Source organism: Pantherophis guttatus, chromosome 8, assembly GCF_059756535.1.
Source record: "Pantherophis guttatus breed Tessera chromosome 8, ASM5975653v1, whole genome shotgun sequence".
Taxonomy (NCBI): Eukaryota; Metazoa; Chordata; class Lepidosauria; order Squamata; family Colubridae; genus Pantherophis; species Pantherophis guttatus.
Window position 1 is genome coordinate 68,648,684 of NC_142070.1, and position 26,032 is coordinate 68,674,715.

Consider the following 26,032-nt stretch of genomic DNA (forward strand, 5'->3'; position numbering starts at 1 on the left):
CTATATTATAGAAGTGTTTAATTCATTCCTTTTCTCATTATCTTTTTAAGGAAAATGTCAAGCGGTGCTGATTATTTTATAGATCCCTCTATTTTTCTGACCAGAATGCAGCTAGCTGATTGAATTAGGTTTCTATGCCTCCTGACCCATAAAGCCCCTTTAGATAACTATGTGTTGGTCACTGCTTTTGGCAGTGAATTTTTTTTTTAAAAAAAAAACACCTTATTTTCCCACTAAATTTGGACATCACAAACCTTTTAAAAAGATTAATACTGTTTGGGGACACTCTGTGCCTGTTAAATAGGTGTGTGTATGTATGTATGTATGTATGTATGTATATATATATGTATATATATATATATATATATATATATATATATATATATATATATATATACACACACACACACACACACACACACACACACACACACACACACACCACTTAAGGAAGAAAAAAACTGAATCATTTTAACCTTATCATAATACTCACGCTCGATTTAATAAGGCAACCCGCCTTAGAATTGGTGTCTGAAAAGATTCCTCTTACTAATATGATAGGATAGGATAGGATAGGATAGGATAGGATAGGATAGGATAGGATAGGATAGGATTCTTTATTGGTCAAGTTTGATTGGATACACAAGGAATTTGTCTTTGGTGCCTATGCTCTCAGTGTACATAAAGGAGAATAAAATACATTCATCAAGAATAAAGATACAACACTTAAGTGAGGTTACTAATAAGCTATCAAATCGTACTAGGAAACAAATAAAAACAATATAAATTGAAAGATATAAGCGACATGGTTATAGTAATAACTGGGAAGAGTAAGGAAGAGAAGAATAATAGTAATATAGTCTTAGTAAATTATTTGATAGTGTTGTGGGAATTAGTTATTAAGCAGAGTGACGGCATTAATAATACTATTAACAACTTTTTTTCCCAAACCTGTCCCCTCTAAATTCCTCTTATTTTATTTGAGGGTCTTTCTAATTAGTTCACCCTTTCCATTCCCTTGCATATTTCACATTCCCCTCTTAATGATCCTCGGAATATTTCATATTCCTCTTTTAAGAATTGCTCGTTCGCTCAGTTAAAGTGTCCCATTAACAGTTCAGAAGAACGTGCAATTAAATACCGTTAATTCAGGGTATTATTTATGAATTATCGGTGGGGGGGGGGACGGGCGACCACACAGAGACGTCCATGCATTAGAATTAAACTGCTAAGAAGACCAAACTAAGCCTGAGCAGAATCCCTCCCAATATTTTGTTTCCACGGTACTGTATTCCGGCTACCGCATTAAGAGAAACCGTGAAGGTTTCCCCCCCTCGCCCGTTTTTGCAAAGAGTCCCATTGCGAGACCTGAGCCCCTCTTATCCAAAGCCGCAGCCCCCCCCCCCAAATCTTATTGGTTAAGTAAGGAAATCCATCCACCAATGGAAAAGGGAGCCGGTCCCTCTGTGTTCTGCCCTCTTCTTGATGTGTAGCAGGATCCCACCGACCCTTCGGGAGGAGGGGGGGGGCGACTTTCTCCTGAGGGGAAGGGGGTTGCCCGTCCGCTCGCCCGCCCGCCCTTCTTTTCCTCTCCTGCGCCCGCCCGCCCAATTTTTCCCAGGGAAGGAAAGCAGAGCGAAGGGAGCAGCTGCCGCCTCGTCCTCCAGTCCTTTCTGGCTCCGGTGGTGCTGAGTGAGGAGGGTGCCGCCGGCTGCCTCTCTCTCTCCCCCGCTGGGGAACGGGGAGCCCCGGGCGGAGAGGAGCCGCAGAAGGTCGCCGCCCAGAGGAGGCGCCCCCAATGGCTTCGGTGCGCCCCGGCAGGTAAGGGAGGTCTGGGAATGACTAGCAATGGGGAGGCAGTATTGATGCTTTTTTTTTTTTTCCACGGAGGAGGCACCTCATCTGCAAAAACTTCTTCCCGGAATAAAAAGTTCTTTTTTAAAATTATTATTTTTTCTTTCTATTCTTCCCGGAATAAAAGTTCATTTTTTAAAATCTTTTTTTTTTCTCTCTCTCTCTATTTTTACCAGGATAAAAGTTACCCGCCTGTGGTTCAAGATTGTGCGCAATCTTGGATGCAAAAATAGCTGGTTGCGGGAGAGGGAAGGTATATAGGAGTTATTATTAAGCACTGCAATAATCTGCATTAAGCTTTTTTTTCTGTTCTTTTTTTCTGATTGAGAAATGGCTTTTTAAAGAGGGAAAAACTCCCTCTAGGCACAGGCACCCAAACAATGCATGTGTTGTTTAGGAGCTTGTAATTTTATTTTTTTAAAATGCTGTTAGCTCTGTTAACAAACATCCCTCTTCCTAGATTCCCTAGAAATCTAGAGAATTCCTAGAAATCTAGAAACTTTCCAGAAGTTTCCTCATCTGCAAACTTCGGCTCCTCTTTTCTTCCCAGAATAAAAGTTCTTTTAAAAAAAAAAAAAAACTCCCCCCCCCCCTATTCTTCCCAGAATAAAACTTTGCCAGGGTTTTGGTTCAAGGTTGTGCACCGCAATCTAGAATGCAAAATAACTGTTGGGGTGGGGTGGTTGTATTGGGGTTATTAATTATAATTATGGAATTATAAATTTATAATATTTATTATACATAAATATATAAATAAATATTTATTAAATTATTTATTATAGAATTATAAATTATAGAATTATAAAAATAATTATAGAATTTTTTTTTTCTGATTGAGAAATAACTTCATATGGCTTTTAAAGAGTGTGGGTGTGTATGCCACACATATACAACCAAACAAACACTGTTGTTTAGTAGCTTGTAACTTCATTTTTTAAAAAAATGTTGTTAGCTCTATTAACTTATGTCTTCCTAGTGTGGTACCTGCCCACCTCTCTCTTGGATGTTTTTTGTTGTTGTTTGTTTGTTTGTTTGTTTTGTGAGTCCTTGATGCCCTTTAGTGTTTTGTGAAACTCCGAATTGTTTCTTTTTCTTGACAATCAACTGAAATTTATCCCGGACATCTTTTTTTAAAAAAAGCATCCAAATTTCTAAACATGGTTATGTCTTCTTGTTTACACAGACCTTTTTTTTAGGGGAACAGCAAACTTTTGTTTGCAAGTTACATGGGAGTTTTTTGAAGGAAGAATTGAAAAACAGAAAATTGAATATTTTAGAAAAGTGATATCCAAGGATTTTAGAATAAACATTGAAAAGATGCAATACAATGAACTTAGAATGCAAAAATGCAATATTTATATCTAACAATTAGACAAAAGGTGCTCTGTGTGTGTGTGTGTGAATATATATAGATATAGATATATATACCCTGTTTGTTTGTTTTTTAATTTGATTTATATGCCGCCCTTCTCCGGAGACTCAGGGCGGCTTACAATGTGTTAAGCAATAGCCTTCATACTTTTGTATATTTATACAAAGTCAGCTTATTGCCCCCACAAACTGGGTCCTCAATTTACCTACCTTAGAAAGGATGGAAGGCTGAGTCAACCTTGAGCCTGGGGAGATTCGAACTTGCAGTAATTGTAGGCAGCTGAATGTTAATAACAGGCTATTAGTCTGCTGCGCCACCAGGCTCTTTTTTTCTTGTTTTCCCCAAAATAAGACATCCCCTGATAATAAGCCCAATTGGGCTTTTGAACAGATGGCAGTAAGGCCATGTGGTTATTTCAGGGTTCAAAAAAATATAAGACAGGGTCTTATTTTTGGGAAAACATGGTTTTATATATAGAGAGAGAGGGGGGGAGAATGAGAATTAAGTGTTTTAGTAATTTCATCTTGAAAAAGAATGTAATGGACTGTTCATTTAATGATATTGTTAATATCTGGATGCTATTCTAAAGTTATTTTACATTTTTAATCCCGTCTTTGTTATGCTTATAAATAAATTACACATAACACTGCTCCATCCTCCTATTTTCCTCAGAACAATAACTATGAAGTGGGTTGAGCTGAGAGAGAATGTCTGGCCCAAAGTCACCAAGCCAACTTTCATACATACCTAAGGCAGGACTAGAACTTACAGTCACTGCAGTCAATTCATTAGAAAAGTCAAGGATGAGAAAGAATAAACAATAACTTTAAAACAAAAAGGATAATACAGCCTGTCTAAATATGGGCGTCTGGGGGCTTCCAGTCTGATTTTATTTTATTTTTTAAAATACGTACTGTCTAACTACTTTGAATGAAAAATACACACGGACCTCTTGCTTTATTCTGCATGTTAAGGCAAGTGAGTGAAGTGCTTCTAGCAATTCCATCCACAGTTAAATAAAATATTTCAGTCTAGCTGTTTGCAGCTTCACAGTTAACAATCCTATTAAGCATGTTCCAGTAAGCTCAGTGGGAGTCTCCCTTAGATCCAAGGAACCAAGAAAATCAGGCCAAATTTTGCTGGGACAACATGCAGGTATGTAGTATTGAAATATTTATAAATATGTCATTTTAAAAAAACATTACTTTCAGGGTTTTTTGTGCAGGAAGACACGAAAAATAGGGCTAAATACATTTCTTAATTATTTATATTTTAATCAGCTCTAGAGTGGTATGTTAGTGAACCAAAAAGGCAACAAAACTGCAAGTATTCACAGAATTTGATTTGATTGAGCTTGGTTAAACAATCTCATAACGTGATATTTGGAGAAATATCTTGTCTTCTTTGGAAGATCGTTAAGATCTGCAGGTAATATTTCCCTAGTGAAGTAGGTATCCTTTTGAAAGGAATCCTGCATAAACATATCTCACGCAGGGGCTATAAAATATTTTGGAAATAGTATCAGGTCTACAAGAATAGGTCTGTTGTGTGATGCTTACATGCTGGATTCAAATATGCTGGAAAATTATCAAATATCAATATGGCCTCTCAGATTCTTAACTACTGATTTTTTTAAAAAACGTAAACTCATACACACACTAATATGATCACTCTAATTATGTTTCAGGCAAGTAAAATCTAAATATATTTAAGTAAAAAACTATTAGAATGTGCTATTCTTTAATCTTATACCACAATATATTAAAAGTTTACCTTATAACTGTATAGGATCAAAAAAAGAGGATCCAATCTGGCTGAAGTTAAGACCAATGGAGCCTGATTATTTTCTGCACAAGGATTAAGTAGGGCTTTATTATTTCTCCCATTAAAATAAGCAGTACTGATTTTCATTTATGCTTATATCTTAATGTTGTTTATTTTAACAACAATGTTCTTGCTTATCCTATTTCCTTATATTAAATGTATTTCACGATATTCATATATTAAGCCATACTGTGTCAATTATCATCCTTATAACTGCTACATTTAGTAGTAATATATAATATATAATATTATAATGTAATATATAATACTTTTTATAATGTTATAATGTTAAGATATTAATTTGAAAATGCATTTTTAAGTTGGCAAATATACATAGTGTTGGTTTCCTTAAAGAATGCTATTCATACTCAGTGTTGGTTAGATGGGTTTTAATACCATGACAGAAAATACAATTTGTCATATTTATTTAAAACATTTAATTTTAGTCCAGGTGAAAGAATTCATTTTATTTATTCCTTTTATGTGGCTGCCCCACTCACCACTCTACTAACGATGCTCAAAACAAGTGAAAAATATTTCACTAATAAAAATCCAACAAACCAACAGTGATACATCTAATCCCTCTAATGCAAAGTACAATAACTCACAAAACACATATTGACATTTACTTGTGGCTTTATCTCAGAGGCCAATGGATTCCACACTTGATATACCTGATTTTTACTTGATCTACCTGATATAAAAATATATTTTTATATTTTAATGCTTTAATAATTACTTTAAAGATATATAAATATGAATTCTATATATTTTTATTATATTGGATAATAATGAATTGCAGGATTTGAGTGTCTTTGGGATTAAGTATATTTGTTATTGTGCCAAAAAATAATTTACAAGATTATTGTATTGTATTGGAAGAGCCAAGGTGGCGCAGTGGTTAGAGTGCAGTACTGCAAGCTACTTCAGCTGACTGCTAGCTGCAGTTGAGCAGTTCAAATCTCACCATGCTCAAGGTTGACTCAGCCTTCCATCCTTCCGAGGTGGGTAAAATGAAGACCCAGATTGTTGGGGGCAAGAGGCTGACTCTGTAAGCCACTTAGAGAGGACTGTAAAAGCACTATGAAGCAGTATATAAGTTTAAGTTGTATTGCTATTGCTATTGCTACAATACAAATAGTAAGTAATGGTATTTTGTTTGAAATAAAAAAAACTGTTAATTACTTGCATTTAATGATTATCTAGTAGTTTGATAAATGCCATATATACAGCAAATGGGAATTGATCCAGCACAACTAGGAAGAATCAGATTGGAGGGAAGAAAATAATTTTAATTCAGCTCTCACTTCAAATTTAATTCCATTGTTATGTTGTGTAGCTTTTCAGTTTAAGTTTATTGTGATCAGTTGGTTAAGAGTGAAAAAAACCTCTTTACTCTCTTTTTCCATTCCAGAATATATTGAGACTGAATTGCACTGAAGACAGAAATACATGCTGCAATGGTGACATAAACTTCTAAAACTGAACTGGAATAAATTCTGAAACTTTTATAGTCTCAATTCAGTCACAACTGTAAGTATCTAGGCCTGACTTACAACATGACTTTTATTGTGAAACTTCATAGACATTTTCAATGAAAAGTAATATTGCTAGCTGTGTTTTGTATGATGTGCATACAAAACACTTATTATTTCAGTGCATTATACAATGGCAACAAACAAGAAAATGAAGCTTCTGAAATTTCTTCAGAGGTTGAATGTGGAGATCTTCCAGTACTGCTATCTCCATGGAAGATGATTAAGCCCTTAGTGAACTACTAAGGACTGATGCTGTTGTGCTTGTTTTTGTGGAATGTCAGTACTCTACTTGGTCAAGATACAGTCATGATATTAGAATGCAGCAGGTTCCAATATTACATAGAGGTGACCTTCCTATACTGATAGATAAAAATAAAGGCAAGTATCTTGTAATAATATATGAAAATATTTCTAAATATGTGAATTTGGATTCCTGGAATTGGGGCTTTCTAGATAAATACTCTGTGGATTTCAAAAAACTAATGATAATACTTTGCAGACTTTTAAGTTAAAAGGTATTCCTTTCCAGATTCATAGTAATGTAGGTATAAAAGACTATTGAATTAATCCTCATTCTCCTCTGCTCCATGTAACAAAACCATCCAAGCTTGATAAAGGGCCTTTGCCTGGAAGTGACTGGACAGTTTTCCATATAAATCATTCCTCTTACCAACCTGTTGTATTTGCAAATGTAAGAGTATCTGAAAAGACCCCTCCACCTGCAATTAAAAATGTTCTACATGCAAAACGGTTATTCATGACTTGGATGTTAATGATGGAATTCAGCATGTTCTTTTTGGTAACAGTTTGAACTTCTGGCTGTATAAGCTCATCTTTATAGATGCTGCCTCCTTTTTGACTGGAAAGAGACTTCCATTATCCCTGGATAGATACATACTTGTAGACATTGATGACATCTTCGTTGGAAAAGAGGAAACGAATGAAAGCCAGTGATAAGGTAAGGTCTGCCAGAAAGTCTCTTGTGATGTGATGATGTTGCCTAAATATATTTTTGAAAGCAAAATTGCTATATTGTGAAGTTTATTTAAATGAAAAGACAATTCTGTTGCATTCAATGTGTTAATTTAAAGTAAAATCACTGTTCTAACCAGGGTGGATAAAAATCAATGATTTTTTAAAAAAAATAAAAAAAAATCAGATTTTTTTTTTATTTAAATCGGATTTTTTTAATTTAAATCGGATTTTTTTGATTTTTATCGAATTTATTTTAATAAAAAACTTTTGGGGTAAAAATCTATCGTAAGATAGTTTTCTATTTAAGATACATAAATAATTTAGTTTATTCAGCATGAAATGGAGCTTAGTTATGTAGCATGAGGCTGTATATTCTGCAACACTGGGACTATCGTGAGTCAACAGTGAGTCAAAGGAGTAGCAGAGATGACAGTTGATCTTTAAAAATTATGATTTAAATCGAGTTGATTTAAATGAAGCCTTTTTACTAGTGATTTAAATCATGATTTAAATTGTGATTTAAATCAACTCGATTTAAATCAAATCCACCCTGGTTCTAACTAATATAATTTTGTTGTTTTGACATCAAGAGCCTTGATAGTACAGTGGTCTAAGCACCCTGTTATTAACACAGCTGCCTGCAATTACTGCTGGTTCGAATCTCTCCAAGGCTCAAGGTTGACTCAGCCTTCCATCCTTTCTAAGGTAGGTAAATTGAGGACCCAGTTTGTGGGGGCAATAAGCTGACTTTGTAGAAATATACAAAAGTATGAAGGCTATTGCTTAACGCATTGTAAGCCGCCCTGAGTCTCCGGAGAAGGGCGGCATATAAATCAAATTAAAAAAAAAAATTAAATCTTTTAATTTAGTAGACCTAAAGTCATAGCACTTTGGCTGGCCTTTGTAGGAACCTAGCTATTATAGGCTTATGTTACCCAATAAAAATTATATTAGCTTTTTTCAGAAGGGTTAATCTTGTTGTATTTTTGTATTGGGGTATTTTGAAATTAATACTCTGTATATTAAAATTTATGTTGTTGTGTTATACTAGATATTTTAAACTCTGACTCGTGAAAAGAAATTAAAATTACAGGGCAGTAGATTCTATTATATAATGGGTTGTTTTCATTGTGTGCAATTAAGAGTTCTCTATGCAATGAAAACATCTATGACTGCCAATTAAACGGGATGGGGGGTAATATTTGTATATCTTTTGCCTTTTCTAATGTGATGATATAACAATTTATAGCTTGCTATTGAAGGGGCATGTTAAATATGTACAAGCATTTTCAACAGCATAGATTTAATTATAATCATTTGTAATAATTCTGAGATCTATAAGTACAGCAACCAGACCGAAAACACCAACTTTGATTTTCTTAAATAGTATATTACATATAAACATAATCATGCGATGGACCTTTTCAGTACTTTAGAATACAGATAAGAGATTTCTTCTTTTAAGTTATTGGAGGAAAAAGAGGTTCATAAATGACAAATGAAAGAATAGTGTATGCAAAATATTCTTCCTGAAAGGTTAAAGATTAAACAAAATAAAAGTTTGGCGTAAGTAAGAAGAATGTCTTTATTTCTTAATTACGGCAAGCACCAAATATTTTAAGTTATTGATTACAAGCATCCTGCACAATCTATTCTGAGCGCCATGCAACTGAGTGAGCTCCCATTACTTTTCTCAGATCCTGCCCACCTAGAAGTTTGAAAGCACACAAATGTGAGCCTGGTGGCTCAGCAGACTGATAGCATTGTGATTAACACCAGCTGTCTGCAGTTACTGTAAGTTCGAATCTCACCAGGCTCAAGGTTGACTCAGCCTTCCATCCTTTCTAAGGTAGGTAAATTGAGAACCCAGTTTGTGGGGGCAATAAGCTGACTTTGTATAAATATACAAAAGTATGAAGGCTATTGCTTAACGCATTGTAAGACACCCTGAGACTCCGGAGAAGGGCGGCATATAAATCAATTTTTTTTAAAAAATGCGAGTAGATAAATAGGTACTATTTCGATGGGAAGGAACAGTGTTCTGGGTGCCTCAGCCTATCATCATGTTAGTCACATGATTATGAAAAGGGTCTTTGGACAATGCTTCGGACAATTCCCTCCGGCTACGAAATGGAGATCAGCATTATCTCCTATAGTTGGATACGACTGGAGAGGGGAAACCTTTATCTTTATAGTATTAGAAAATAGTTAATTGTCATTGGCTGCAATGTACCTGCAATGTAATGCTTCACCTCCAACATTATCAAACTTCTAGTTCACATGGAAATGTCAGCATATACAGTATATAAAAATGTACCCCATGCATACAGCACATTTCTCAAAGGTGATTGGTTTTTCAATGATACCATTAAAGAAAAGAGTGGCTGGTAGCCATTTGTACATTAAATTCTATGCAGGGACATGGTGACTGAACAGGACTCAAATAGCTGTAATTTTCATTTTGCAATATTCACTTTAAACTTAATAAACTTCATTTAAAACCAGTGAAAAAATTTCCATTTTGTAACCTGGCTTGAGTCTGATATGAAAAACATTTAAGGATCAGTGACTTTCAGTGGCAAAACTTGAGTTTGCATTCAAACAATTCATATTAAAAGAAACATAAATAGAAAAATGGCTTCCAGTTAGAACATGACTTGAGAAACAACAATCTCTGCTTTTATTAAAATTTAACACAATTGTTGAAATGCAAGCTCGAGTTATGTCCTGTAATTGTTTTTCTATTCTTTATCTTTTCAGGTGTGGTAGGTATTCCAGGTAGGTATTCAACTCTATTCTTTAACTATGCAATATTGTGCGGGAAAAGTTAGAGTTGGTTTTGTTTTCTGCAGTGCCAAAATGATGTACTCAATAAAGTTTTGCTTTTGGAATTTCAACATTCTTGGAAGTGTCTACATTTGTTGGGTTCGTTAGTCGGACTGATGACAGATAAGAAATCATTACGGCAAATGTTAACTCAATATGGAATAAGTGAACATCTTACTAGAATATGTAAAAGCTTATATAATGACTGCAGAAGTGTAGTCAGAACAAAACAAGGAACATTGGAACCATTCACAGTAATATCCGGAGTAAAACAAGGATGTGTCCTGTCACTACTATTGTTTTATCATCTACATTGACAGCATGACCAAAGGCAAAAAAGCCAAACCCAAGAGAAGAAATAATATCAACAAACTACTCTTTGCAGATGATCAGGCATTGATAGCAAGTACAGCTAAGAAACTGCAACTGCATCTTATGGCTGCAAACCAGGAATGCAAGACAAATAATATGAGAATCAGAGAGAAAACAGAAGTAATGGCAATGGGAAGAGAAAAGCATACCCTAAACATAGTATTAGAAGGAACAAGAATAAAACAAGTATCAAAGTTCAAATATCTAGGAACAACATTCACTGAAGATGGTAGAATGAACGAAGAGATTAACATATGATGCAGTAAGGCAAATCAAGTATTAGAACAGCTTGCTCCACTCCAGAACATAAGGCAATACCTATCAGCACAAAGAAGCATCTTGTACAAAAATATTCATCCCAACCCTATGCTACAGGTGCCAAGCATGGACACTTACAACAAAACATAAAAGTTACTCATCACAGAAATGAGATATTTGAGGAAAGCTGCTGGAGATAAGAAGAGATAAAATCAGAAATGAGACCATAAGAGAAAGAATTGGCATAGAAGCAATCTTAAACTACATACAAAAACCGTGGTTTGTTCTCCTCGAGAGGATGTCATGGGATTCCATAACATACAAATAATATACAAAAAGAGGAGACGGTCAAAGAACATGAGGCAGACCCAGAAGAAGATGGAAAGACAACATCAAAGACATTCTACACAACACTAATTAACAATGGTTGAGGCTGCCTCAATAGCAACAGCCAGAACTTTGTATGTCCCTCGACACCAGGGTGTTAAAAAAGGAAGTTGAGAAGAAGAAGAGAAGGAGAACAGATACGATGCTGCCCTAAGGCATCTTCTATAATTTGGAAATTATAGGACTTCCGGGAAGATGGCCAACTAAACACATGCCTGGGAAGAATCTCCGAATAATTTTTCCTTGGGGTGTAGCTTCTCTGCCTTTCAACTGAAGGGACTGGCATCCCTTTCCGTTTTTATTACCTACCCAGCAGAGTGTGTCAAAGAATGTCCCCTGGGAACCCTCCAATACAGCTGTAAGATGGCAAACGGCTTCTGAACTCCAAAGCTATCTGCATGCCAAAATCTGGGAGGGGAGGGGCTGCAATCTGGGAGGGGTTGAAGAAGCCACTGTTTTGAAATGTAACTTTCAAATGGACAGTAAGTTGTGCCTTTCTCTTCTTAATCACCTTCAACGACTATTAATCTTTTTAAAGTCAACTTAAAAAGAGACTCTTTCTAGCTACAGCCAGCTATACCTTTTTGAAGATTTGCGCCATTTTAGGGATCTCGTTTTGTCTCAAAGAACAAGGAAGAAGGCTGCTAAGGCAAGCCGAATAAGGAAGTGTGGTGAGAAACGACAACAACAACAACAAAAGCTGATGGACAAAGATAAAGATGGAAAGCTGTGATTTTAGTTTACTATTGCAGTAACTGGTAGCTTGATCTTAGCTGTGGGTGGCTAAAATCTTCTGATTCTGATTAAAAGGGGAAATCAAGATGGTGGAGCAAAATATTAGAAATATATTTGAAAGGTCTCTAAATAAAATACGCCAATTTGTTGACCAGCTGTTCTCTAAGGAAAATAAAAACTCCTCTCAAATTACTTCTGAGATGCAAACGTATGGAGAATGTTACCAAACTGCCGAAGCAATTTCATTAGTAGCTGAAAATGTAGAGGAATTTATTACACTTTTGGAAGAACTTGATATTAACTTTCACTATTATGGTTCAAATATAAACCTCACAACAAAATTGAAAGAAGAGCATCAAGAAAAAATACGAATTTGGGACTTTTTCTTTAAGGACATTAACAAGGTTGAGGATTTTGTGATAAAAAGAAAGGCCTGTAACTATTTGATAAAACTTACAGAGAAGTTCATATGAAATGCTTAAATAATTATTAAAGTAGGCAAAAATACAAAATATAAAAGATATATTTGAGAGTTCCTGTATTAAGAGAAAGTTAAAAGAAAATGATGTACCAGTTTTAAAAAAAACCACTCTGTTAAAGATGATGTTTATAAAAGAAAAAAATATTATTCTATAAGGGTAGTTTGGAGGGAGGGATCTAAATGTAATACTGAATGTAAATGTAAACTGAAGTTTAAAGCTTGTATGTTAAGAAGTCAAAGAAAAAGATGTATTAAAATGTTTTGATTTAAAAAAACTTTTTAAAAAAGTTTAATACTTTGAAGGAAAAAAGGGTGAAAAAGTTTTTTTTTCTCTTTTTTTCAGTAAGGTCGAAGAATTTGAAAGAATACAACAAATTTTGTAAATAAAAATGGTGACAATTCACCAAGATTATTAGATGCAAAAATAGAAATACACACTATTTCAAGGAAGATAAAGTAGGAATGGTTAAATTGATTATTTTATTCAAAGAGGAAAATATGTTTTTATTTGGATCACTTCTGGATTTTGTGCTTGTGAAAGAAAAAAAACGAAACTGACTTTGGTTTTGTTGATCAGAAAGATTTGATATAGTAATAGCTAGTTACATATTAATGTGGAAAAGCGAAAAGTTGAGGTTGGAGTTGGTTTTATCTTACGCTGTACTGTTGGAAGGCAATGCCCCTTTTTCTTTTTCTTTTTTTTTCTCTTTTTCCTTGTAGCTCACACCCCCTTTTCCTTGCTCCCCTTCCTTCCTTTAATTTCCTATTTTTTTTCTCTTCTTTGTATTTTATATAATAAAATAAAACCTTAATAATAAAAAAAGGAAATTATATTAGGAAACTTCCTGAAGGAGGTTACAAAGGGATTTAGAACGCCAAGGAGAAAAATAGAGGAGAAGAATGAAGGGTACTGCATAAGAAGTTGGTGTGAGCAAAATATATTAATTGTATTAATTAATATTTGCAATTAGCATATGACATTTCAAAACAAATGTGGAAAGTGCAGCACTGCAGTGTCCCTATGATTAGTCTTGGGGGAATGTCTGTCATAACTTCAAATAGTCTTTAAGTGACTGGTCATGTCTCAAGGACATATCTTTATTGCAATACCTTTTAAAAACTTAAAAATACTTCTGCTTCAGCAACAGATACTCCATATCAAGATAATCTTCATTATTCTTTACATGCCCAAATGAAGTGAAGTACATGGTTTTCAAAAAGTTTCCTGTCGAGTAAAGTCTAAAGGAGAAAGAGAAGGGTTTGAAGGTCCTTGGTGCTCTCTGAATTTGGTTGTTTTCTTGCAGATGTTTCATTACCCAAACCAGGGGTGGGCTGCTGGGGGTTCGCAGGGGTTCAGGAAAACCTCTAGCTAAGATTCTGTGCAGTTCGGAGAACCCTCAAATCCCACTCTTGGCTGGCCCCGCCCATCCCAGGAGTCCCCATGCGGCCCGTTTTGAATGCAGGTAAGTGCAGGGCGCACACGGAGGCTTGGGGAGGGCAAAAAGCGGATGTAGTGGAAGTTCGGGAAGGCCAGAAACAGGTCCATTTTCAGCACCTGGGTAGGGCATTTTTGCTCTCCCAGAGGTTCAAGGAAAGCCTCTGGAGCCCGGGGAGGGCAAAAACGCCCCCCCCCCCCATGGTGCAGGAGGCTGACTAGGCCACGCCTACCATGGCCACGTCCAGCCAGCAACCGGGCAGAAAATTCCTTGCTAAAATTTTTGAAGCCCTGCGTCTGGAAATTAGCTCTTTGGCAGCATTCCACGTGAAATAGGTGGGTGTTGATAACCTTCCTCTGAAAGACTGTTTATCAAGCATTGTGGGCTGTAAATGAAAGTAATTTACAGCTGTATGAATTAAAGAGGTTTGCCGGGATTAAGTTTGTGCTGTTTAATTTCTAAGGAAGCCTAGGTCAGAACAAGTATAGCATTTAAGATGTTTTGAGTCTGCCACCTTTCCCTTTGCTACTTGCCCCCCTCTCTCTTTTTCTCTGTCATTCTGCATGTAACAGTACTGCCTCCTTCCACTATTCAGGGACCATAGTGCACACTGATATCTTTTATGAATCAGAACTATGAGCTCTTGAAGTCTGAACTTGGGGCTATTTTGGATGAGTTGCATCCCAGGATAAGAGCTTTCAGTAACCCAGTTGATTACATAGGGGCTGACCACCTTTGAATTAAACAATTCTATTCTCACCCAAAAAAAAAAGTATAATGTTATGAAGGAAGGGTGTCAATGTTGGAGAATGAGATGGTAGGAGATGATTGGTTTTATGTGATTTGTGGATGTTTCATTAAGACGTAATGTTCATATGTTCCTTGTTCATAGGGCTTCCAAACTTTAGAACTACATGTACTGGACAAGATACCCTTCACTATTGACAAGGTCTTTTAACTAAACTGTTGGTGAGTAAAAATAAATTAGCAGTCTGATAAATGAGGTTTTTTTTTAATCTGTATCTATTTTACATTATTTTTTAAAAATACCTATATGGATTTAAAAGATGTTTCTACAGCTAATCTGTTCCATGATCTTATTGGACAGATATTATTTTGTCCCAAACTGGTATTAAATTCTTTATTATTTTAGTGATATTATTTATTCATTAGAATTACTTCTCCTACATCTTTTCTTTAGGTTATAGCTGCTGTTTTGAGCAAATTAGGTATTCATGTTGATGCTGTACTGCTCCCGAGTTTAGTGAATTTCATAATCCATGAAGGAATCTTCATCTTTGGCATCACACAGCTACTGCAATATCTGACAGATAAGAGAGTCATTACCATCATCCTTATGGTATAGAGAACAGTCCTTTTTCTGTTTATGCCTTACTAATTTTGAACAATAGGAACTGATTTTTAAGTCCATATATACATTTTGAAACGAAATATTTATTTTATTTTATTTATTTATTTAACAGCTTTGAAGTAAAACAAAAATTGCACTTTTTAATTTAAATATTTAGCTAATAATTTTCAAATTAATCCTAGCTGTTTTAGCAATTATAGCTGATCTTTTTTTAAAAAAAAATAAAAAGTGGTTAGCCATAACAAGTTAATTTCAGCAAACATCAATTTGGGAACAACTCTATCCTTGTCATAAAGAAGGGGTCCCAGCAGTGGTGGAATTCAAATTTTTTTACTACCGGTTCTGTGGGCGTGGCTTGGTGGGTGTGGTGTGGCTTGGGCATAGCAGGGGAAGGATACTGCAAAATCCCCATTCCCTCCCCACTCCTGGGAGAAGGATACTGCAAAACCTCCATTCCCACCCCACTCTGGGGCCAGCCAGAGGTAGTATTTTCCGGTTCTCCAAACTACTCAAAATTTCTGGTACCAGTTCTCCAGAACCTGCTGAATAGCACCCCGGAATCTAATGATTGGAACACAAGTTTGCCACGATAAATGAGCAACTGATTTTAGAGAATGTGGGAAAAACCAGAAATGTGCACCATCAAAAGGCCTTTAGACTTCCTATTATTAATTCAGTAGCTCTTAGGCATTAGAGTAGCCTGATTTTTTTTTCAGGTTTTCTGAGCCTTCATCTTGAATGCAATGAATGGATTTCTTAAAACAACATTTTTTTAGATTTTTTTTTTCCGGTGACACCAGAGTCATAGCATTATTTTGAATCGGTTTTAAAGTATGTATACTGCTAACAAGTACATGAGGCAAGAAGGTCTAATCATCACTGCAGGCCCTGGTCAAGCAGCACTTGACCATGGAGAGTAGTGCAGCATACAAGTTTAGTCAAATTTGAGAAACCATTTACCAATATTTTCTGCCCAGAAATCTAACGGAGAACTTCAAAACAAAAATGTGTACTACTCTAATTTAAAGAGATGATTAATGCTAAGTACCTCTATATGTTGTTCTGAGGTAAATTATGTTCACTATTCAGTCCTAATTGATGACTGAATAGTGAACATAATTTACCTCAGAACAACATATAGAGGTACTTAGCATTAATCATCTCTTTAAATTAGAGTAGTACACATTTTTGTTTTTATTTTATTTTATTTAAAGTATGTATACTGCTAACAAGTACATGAGGCAAGAAGGTGTAATCATCACTGCAGACCCTGGTCAAGCAGCACTTGACCATGGAGAGTAGTGCAGCATACAAGTTTAGTCAAATTTGAGAAACCATTTACCGATCTTTTCTGCCCAGAAATCTAACGGAGAACTTCAAAACATGTGGTCACATTAAGTCTCCCCAAAATCCTGTCCACGTCATCCGGAGTCACAGAGTCAAACTCTTCCCAGATAACATTCTCAAGACTATTCCTCGTCATCCTGCCCGGATCTACCCAGTCAGAGTCCAAATCCTGCCGGATCTGAGCGATTTTGTCATACAGATACCGTCCGAAATCCTCAGCCCTGCCCTCCAGAGGGTCCTCCCGCACTCCAGGTTGAAGCAGGGAGCGGGTCACTCTGAACAGGGCCGCCGGACGATTCTCTGATGACACAATAAGAGCGGAAAAGTAATTGGACTTTGCCGCTTTTATCGCCACTAGGTAGGTCTTAATATGCGACCTTACCAGTGTTCGGTCAGATTCGGTGCGACTGGTCCTCCAACCACTCTCCAGGCGTCTTTTCCGGTGCTTCATCTCCCTCAGCTCCTCAGTAAACCAAGGAGCTGCGAGGGATCGGGACCGGGTCAGAGGCCGCAAAGGCACGACTCGATCTAAGGCTCCGCTAGCGGCCCGATCCCAGGCCGCCACCAGGTCCCCGACCGAGTCCTGAGCTAGAACCTCAGGAAATGGCCCAAGCTCCGTCTGGAATCTATCAGAATCCATCAGGCGCCTGGGGCGGACCCATCTTGTAGGCTCTGCCTCCCTGCGGCGGGGTGTAGCGGTTCGAAGATCTAGGCGAAGGAGCGAGTGGTCAGACCATGACAAGGGTTCCATGTCTATATCCCCTATAACAAGGCCACTCAACCACTGGCTAGAGACGAAAATCAAGTCCAGAGTGTGACCCCCCCTGTGAGTGGGGCCATGAACTAACTGGGTCAGGTCCATGGCCGTCATGGAAGCCATGAACTCCCGTGCCATCTCAGACGTCTCACCAACGGATGGCAAGTTGAAATCACCCATGACCATAAGCCTGGGTGTATCAACTGCCACCGTGGCTATCACGTCGAGTAGCTCGGGCAGGGCCGTTGCCACGTGGTAGGGAGCCAGGTACGTGAGCAACAGGTGTATCTGAACCCCATGACCCCATCTCACAAAGAGGGTTTCACATCCAGCAATCTGTGGCACAGTGGTTTCCCTCGAACCAAGATCTTCTTTAATAATAACCGCCACCCCCCCGCCCCTCCCCTGCGCCCTCGGCTGATGAAATGCTCTGAAGCCTGGTGGGCACATCTCAACCAGGGGGACCTCTCCCTCCGGGCCCAACCAGGTCTCAGTAATAGCTGCCAGGTCCGTTAGATCCATTGAAGTTCTCCATTAGATTTCTGGGTAGAGAAGATCAGTAAATGGTTTCTCAAATTTGACTAAACTTGTATGCTGCACTACTCTCCATGGTCAAGTGCTGATTGTCCAGGGTCTGCAGTATTGTCTGGGATGCTACACAGGGTGGTATTCACTTATCTTAGCTACCGGTTCACAAATGTGAGCGTGTGCAGGACCTTCTGCGCTTCCGCAGAGCGTCAAAAACAGGACGTGATTACGTCGGGTGGGTAGAGCTTCCCGCCGCTGCTGCTACCGGTTTGCCCAAACCGGATAGAACCTGCTGAATACCATCACTGATGCTACACATCTGCTCCATGACCAGTTTTCTTTGTTATCTTTAGCGGGTAGGCTTCGCAGTATCCGAAGCTGAACAACCAGATTCTGTAATAGCCTTATACCATATACAGGTAGTATCGACTTACAACAGGTCGTTTAGTTGACCGTTCAAAGTTACAACAGCACTGAAAAATGTGACCTATGACAGTTTTTTATAGTTACACCCTTTGCATCATCCCCATGATCACATGATCAAAATTCAGATGCTTGGCAACTGGTTCATATTTATGACCTTTGCTTTGTCCCAGGGTCTTGTGGTCACCTTTTTCCAACCTTCTGACAAGCAAAGTCAATGGGGGAGCCAGATTCACTTAACAACCAGGTTACTAACTTATCAACTGCAGTGATTCACTTAACTGTGGCAAGAAAAGTCAAAAAATAGGGCAAAACTCAACAAACAACAGAAATTTTAGGCTCAATTGTGGTCATAAGTGTGTGTGTGTGTGTGTAATATATATGTGTGTCTCTGTGTTTTTTTTTCTTGAAGCACCTGGTCTATCCCAATATGGGAGGGAGCATACTGCTTCCCTTTCGCCTTTCAGCTCCAATCCAGGAGCCCTCAGGCAGTCGCATTCACGACAAACCATTTTATACCAAATTTAGCCCAAGTTCAAATCCGAGTAAGGGTATGGTTAAGCGGACATCAGAATTTGATTTTTTAATGTTACAGAAAAAATTGACAGTAAAAGTTAACTCATCTCATCTCATCTTACATTTAGGTTTTCCCTATACTTCTTTTTTCCTTTAAAATAATTCTCAAAATAAATCAATTGAATAAGGAACTGGAATAATGCCAGGCTAATTTTCTACTGAAATCATAAGTAACCATACAAATTACTTATTTGGTGACAAAAATTGATGAACTGTGTTGCATCTTCATGATCCACCCCAGTCTTTTATATTTGTGTTCTCATACTAGATGAAAGTACTGTATGTGAATCTCTACTTTGTACTGTACATTATGGCATATATATTCTGTCACTTGTCTCTTCTGCCTCTGTTCCCACAGATTTTTATACTTCTCTAAGTCTTACGTAAAGATGCAAAGAAAATCTGGCTGAAGACTCCTTAAAATTTGCAATATATTAAATGCCAGCTGACTGAAAGGTAGAAGATATTTTATCTCTTTTTAGATATATTTGAAAATATAAGGCAACTCTTTATTTGTGAAGGGAATGAATCATGTTTCTCACCCATATTTTGTAGAATTTCCTTTACAAACATTAGGGAACATCAATGAAAACATATTGTGGCAGCTTAATTCAGCCAAGCCTGTGCAGAATGATCAAGAAATCAGGTTTTATGAGAGCGAAGAAGGGGAGGCAAGGCCTACCACCCTCTTCATTAACCTCTTTTCTACATTCATTAAAATGAGAACCTTTTTAAAATGAGAAATATGATAATGCAAGGAAAGCAAAGACTACTGTTCTCCATGAGAGCATTATGCGATGATGAATTTTTCTAATGATGTGACTATAGGGATTTGCAAAATATTTGAATTCAAAGTATCCTTCCCTCAAAAGTACCATTTCCAGTATTGTGAGATCAAAAGAAAGCATGTGTTTTGAATATTCTTTTTCTGATAGAATATGTGTCTATTTTCAGGCTGAGTGGGCTTTTTTTTTTTTTCAATCTTAGGGGTAAAAGGTTTGGGCCATTTTAAGCAGCATGGCTACCGGATGAGAGAGGCCTGGGTCTTTAAAATCATGAAGTATGGACATTGTGACTATATTGCCATCCTTTGTTGCTGGGCTGCAGCTTCCAACTCTATTCCACGACATTATCTGCTCATCATTATCTCCAACTGGGAACTGTGTTACGACCCATCAGGCAGTGGATTTCCAGCTTTGGGTTCGAGCCACAGGGACATTATGGACCTATGTTTACTTACCATCAGGAGCTTGTTCAAATCCTATGACCTGTATTCAACGCATTGTAACTGAGTTGTAAGAGCACACCTGTGACTTATCACCTGGCATTGATTACACCGTCCTGACTGTCAAGTAGTGATGCATATCTCCTTAGATGGGTTGGGAAGGAATGTTTTGTGTAAAATGGCTGTTACTTTTTTTTTTTTTAATTTGATTTATATGCCGCCCTTCTCCGGAGACTCAGGGTGGCTTACAGTGCGCTAAGCAATAAGCAATAGCCTTCATCCTTTTGTATATTTTATACAAAGTCAGCTTATTGCCCCCACAACTGGGTCCTCAATTTACCTACCTTAGAAAGGATGGAAGGCTGAGTCAACCTTGAGCCTGGCGAGATTCGAACCTGCAGTAATTGCAGGCAGCTGGTCTTAATAACAGGGTGCTTTAGACCACTATACTACCAAGGCTCCTCGTAGTCCTTTTCCTGTAAGATTGACCTATCTAATAATAAAATGTTACCCAACTCTTGGCCAAATTTATGGGTCTAATTTCTGCATATGATCAATTCAGATCTTTGGCAGGAACAATCTCTTTTAGGATAGGTCAGAAATTTGGCTTATTAGAATGATTGTATGAACTTACACCATATTTGAAAATCTGGGATACATAGACATTTTATAGTTTGCCCCATTTTGACATCTTAGTAACTTCAAAATATTCACAAAATATAAAAAGAAAAGGCAAACAGTATAACAGATGAATTTTTATAGCAGAATCCTTGAGAAATGTGGCTTTTGATAGAAAAAACTATGGATTTGTAACTGGCTGGCCAACATCTGCAGAGAAGGAAGTAAGCAGTGGGACACCCCAAGGTTCCATTTTAGGCCTATTACTCTTCAACATCTTCATAAACAATTTAGATGAGGGAATAGAAGGGGAACTCATCAAATTTGCAGACAACACTAAACTGGCAGGAATAGCCATCACCCCAGAAGATAAACTCAAGATCCAGATGGATCTCGATAGACTTGAACACTGGGCCCTATCTAACAAAATGAAATTCAAAGTACAGAAAAGTAGAGTTTTACACTTAGGCAAGAACAATTGAATGTACGGTACAAATTAGGTGAAACCTGGCTCAATAGTAACTGAAATATTTAAACGCATGCACAACTGGTCCCCATCTCCAAGCACTCCAAAATAAGACCTCCCCGAAAATAAGACCAAGGACTTATTTCAGGGTTCAGCCTTAGTAAGACCACACTTCGAATACTGCATCCAGTTTTGGTCACCATATTATAAAGAAAGATTGGAAAGAATGCATAAAAGAGCAACAAAGATGATTAGGGGTCTGGAGGGTAAAACATGAAGAATTATTACAGGAATTGGGTTTGTCTAGTCTAGAGAAAAGAAGGACTAGCAGTGACATGATAGCAGTGTTCCAATATTTGAGGGGCTGCCACAAAGAAGAAGAGGTCAACTTATTTTCCAAACACCAGAAAACAACACAAGAAACAATGGATGAAAACTAATTAAGGAGAGAAGCAACCTAGAACTAACGATGAGAACAATTAACCAGTAGAATGGCTTGCCTTCAGAAGTTGTAGGTGCTCCATCATCTTTCAAGAAGCTTTAAAGAAAAAGTTGACAGCCACTTGTCTGGAATGGAATACAGTCTCCTACTTGACCAGACGGTTGGACTAGGATGAGGTGAGCTCCCGTTACTTGTCCCAGCTTCTGCCAACCTAGCAGTTTGTAAAAAATGCAAGTAAAAAAATAGGGACCATCTTTGATGGGAAGGTAACAGCGTTTGTGCACCTTTGGCGTTTAGTCATGCCAGTCACATGACCACGGAGACATCTTCGGACAGTGCTGCTCTTCGGCTTTGAAACGGAGATGAGCACCGCCCCCTAGAGTCGTGAACGACTAGCACATATGTGCGAGGGGAACCTTTACCTTTAGCTTACCATTAGCTACATCTTAAATCACTTTTAATTGCCCATTTACCTTTTGGGCTAGAGTAGGAGGTGGCTTTTTTTGGCTTGCAGGTTACAGTAGTCCTCAACTTACAACGGTTCATTTAGTGACCATTCAAAGTTACAAAGGCACTGAAAAAAGTGACTTATAAGCGTTTTTCACACTTAGTTCCAGTATCCTTATGGTCACGTGATCAAAATTCAGATTTTCAGCTTTATCACAGTTGCAGAATCCTGGGGTCATGCAATCAACTTTCTGACAAGCGAAGTCAAAGAGGGGGAGACAGATTCACTTAACAACGGTGTTACTAACTTAACACCTGCAGTGATTCACTTAGCAAATGTCTGAATTATCAACATAAATTTTGGGCTTCACTGTAGTCGAGGTCTACCTGTACTTTCCGTTTTTGTTGAACAATATCATTTTGGGGACTTTGGTAAAGAAAATGAAGACAAGGGAATGACTGGTTTATGCAGAAACTTGGATTTTTGCTGTGCTTTTTTCTTTAGACTTAAACTGATTGCAAACTAACGGTTGCAGAACTTCCTTTAATAGATTGAGAGCGCTGTTTTTCTCCCTCTGCTAGTCTTTTTTTAATTCATAAAATAAATAAAAGTTTTATGGGGGAATGATACTTTGTGATAAAGACAGGACTAGATGCAATGATCTGCCTTGGAATTGTTATATTTAAGTGGCATCTCAATGGTAGCCACAAGACGTAAGTTCTTGCTGAGGGTTGCAGACATCTATAGACTAAATTCTTTTGACATAAGAGGGAGCTAAAGACCACAAGAATGGAAAATTAATATTGAAAGGTGTTAAAGAATGTAAAACTATTTATATAAAATATAAAATTTAATATAAAACAGCCCCCCTAAAGGAAGAACGGATTGAAAAGATTGTGGACATGGCAGAGAAGGCAAAGCTGAGTGCATTAATGAGGAACAAGAATGGAAATAGTTTTGTATGTATGTGTATATATATATATATATATTGATTTATATAAAAATGTTGAATTTGTATTAAACAATTGTAATATTACATAATTAACCAATGTGAGGATGGATATAAAAATAGATGACAATGGGAAGGGGTATAATATAGAATAGAAGGGAAAATTGAATTTGATTAAGATTAGAGATGAGGATGAAGGGTAATATTGTTTTTTTAAAAAAAAAATAGATGAGGAATAAAAATGGCAAAAAGGAAATATAGAAATTGTAAATTTAATTGAAATGACTAAACACTGTTTAAATTTGTGAACCAGCCAAATACTCTGTTCAAAGAAAATACATTGTATGTTTGTATGTGTGTTTGTCTAAAAAAATTTAAAAAAAACTTAAAAAAAAATAACCAAAAAAGATAGGTGCATCTTATACTCCGGTGCGTCTTACACTCTTAAAAATATGGTATATTTCTTTTCTTTATAAATATTGATAGCATGGTCTGTTTCCGTAGATATAGATAGCAATGCAAAGAGAGAGGTTTTTTTTTAATCATAGCATCATCCATCTTTTCTTTGCTAAGCAGTAAGAAAATTTGTAATGAACACACCATACTCATAATATCGATACATTATTCTGGGACATACTCACAAATCAGGTGAATGGTTTCTCAAATAGGAAAATTGAATTAGACCAGATAATCAATAGGTCATCACAAGTGAGGATTAATAAATCAATTTAGGAGCCAAGTGTCTAGATTAGCTGTCAAGGGTAGTAATGGATTGTAATGTCACTCATGAGGCCTGTTTCAGATTTTAGTACTGTTCACATCATTATGACAGGTGTTTTAATCTTTTCTTTTAAAGATATGCGTAATTTAACTGATTCATTAGAATTTTTATGAGAAAATTAAACTTTTGTCAGACATGCAGTTTTTGTTATATAGTATGTTAAAAAGCAGCTTTTTTTCTTTTCCTGTGCATATATATGCAGTAAAGGAAAAGGATGAAGTTCCTTATGTGTGTGTGTGTGTGTGTGTGTGTTTTCTGAGGTTTTCGCTGGTGTTTGTATGTAGATCTTTGGTTATTTGGGTTGTCCGTGTAAAATTGGAAGTGTCTTGGTGACGTTTCGCCGAAGTCTCATTCGTCATCTTCAGGCTGGTGTTTTCAGCTTCGTGCTTTGCTCCTAGAAGCACGAAGCCGAAAACACCAGCCTGAAGATGACAAATGAGACTTTGTCAAAACGTCGCCAAGACACTTCCAGTTAAAATCCTAACCAACACTTCTAGGATTTCAGCCAGAGTTTTTGAAAGACCTTAAAAAGGGTTTTGTTTGGGAATTTAGAGGATTCTGAGTGTGATCTTAGCCAGAATTTTAAACATTTTAACTAACAAACTTATAATGACGCGGGAAAACACCCGAGATTTTAACTTTTTACATACACACACCCACGAAAACTTAAGAAGACAGATATATAGATATATAGATATAGATACACACACACACTAGTATTGGTTCTCTGAATTTAAAATTATAATACATTAAACAGTTAAATATTATAAAAGCCTTCATTTTCTTCTTGATATCTTCTAGTAATAGTACAATAATAACTTTAAACAGTTATTCTCATCATACGTATACTCACAGTTGTCATCTATCTTAATATATTTTCTATTTTTCTTTAATCATTTTCATTTCCAAATTCCTTTCTTATTCTCTAATCATTGATAAAATACTTCCCATATCATATAGTATTCAGTTTGTTTTCTCTCCTTAATTGCTAGTTGTTAATCTGACCATTTCTGCACATTCTAATATTTTCCAAATCACCACCTCATCAATGGAAATCTCTTCATTTTTCCAATGATGTGCAAATACAATTCTAGTTGCAGTTAATACGTGAATAATTAAATATGCATTCTCTGTATTATAAGTTTCAGGCAAGATCCCCAGCAGAAATATTTCTGATTTTAACTCAATACATTGTTTTGTGATCTTTTCCAAACATTTTTGGAAAGAGGATAGAGGATAGAGATTTTTCCCCCCTCTACTACTCTTTTTAGTCTATTTAGAACTTCATCGTTCTCTTACTATCATATGAGGTGGACATGTGGAGAAGCAAAGAAGTGTTGGACAAAAATACTTTTTCAAAAATGTATCTTTTCCAAAAATGTTTGGAAAAGATACATTTTTGAAAAAGTATTTTTGTCCAACACTTCTTTGCTTCTCCACATGTCCACCTCATATGATAGTAAGAGAACGATGAAGTTCTAAATAGACTAAAAAGAGTAGTAGAGGGGGAAAAAATCTCTATCCTCTATAGTAAAATAAAGTTTTCTTTAAGACCAGTTTGCTTTCTAATAAATTTATACCTAAAGGGAAGAAGAGAAACACGAGAGTCGGTTTGGTCTAATGGTTAAGTCAACAGGATACGAGGTGGGAGACTGTGAGTTCTAGTCTTGCCTTCATCATGAAAACCACTTGGATGTCTGTGGGCCAATCACATTCTTTCAGCCCAACCCACCTCACAGGGTTGTTCTGGAGAAAATAGGAACAAGATGTTGCATACATTTGCCACCTTACGATAATAAAAATAATGAAGGTTGGATGAAAATAAAGAAATCCCCAAAGCAGCATCATGCTACTGCAGTACAAGACAGTGGTGGGTTTCTACTGGTTCGCCCCAGTTTGAGTGAACCGGTAGTGGCAGCAGCGGGAAGCTCCGCCCACCCACCTCAATATCATCACGGACGCTCTGCGCATGCGCAGAATATTCTGCGCATAGGCAGAAGCGCCACACGCAAACAAAGTAAGCGTGTGCATGCGCTCACAGT

The 26,032-nt window shown here is 36.9% G+C and overlaps 1 long non-coding RNA gene across 7 annotated transcripts; it reads left to right on the top strand.

The window, feature by feature from the left end:
- Positions 1–1,466: 1,466 nt before the first annotated feature.
- On the top strand, positions 1,467–20,813 carry LOC117662110 (uncharacterized). 7 transcript variants are annotated; one of them, XR_015729178.1, is made up of 9 exons: positions 1,514–1,821; positions 6,465–6,966; positions 7,417–7,546; positions 9,261–9,412; positions 13,927–14,085; positions 14,951–15,027; positions 15,260–15,418; positions 19,420–19,517; positions 20,049–20,813. It is a non-coding gene; the product is annotated as an uncharacterized LOC117662110 (long non-coding RNA). The 7 variants fall into 7 exon arrangements; XR_015729177.1 differs by having other exon boundaries at positions 6,465–6,583; positions 7,395–7,546; XR_015729174.1 differs by having other exon boundaries at positions 6,465–6,583.
- The last annotated feature ends 5,219 nt before the right edge of the window (positions 20,814–26,032 follow it).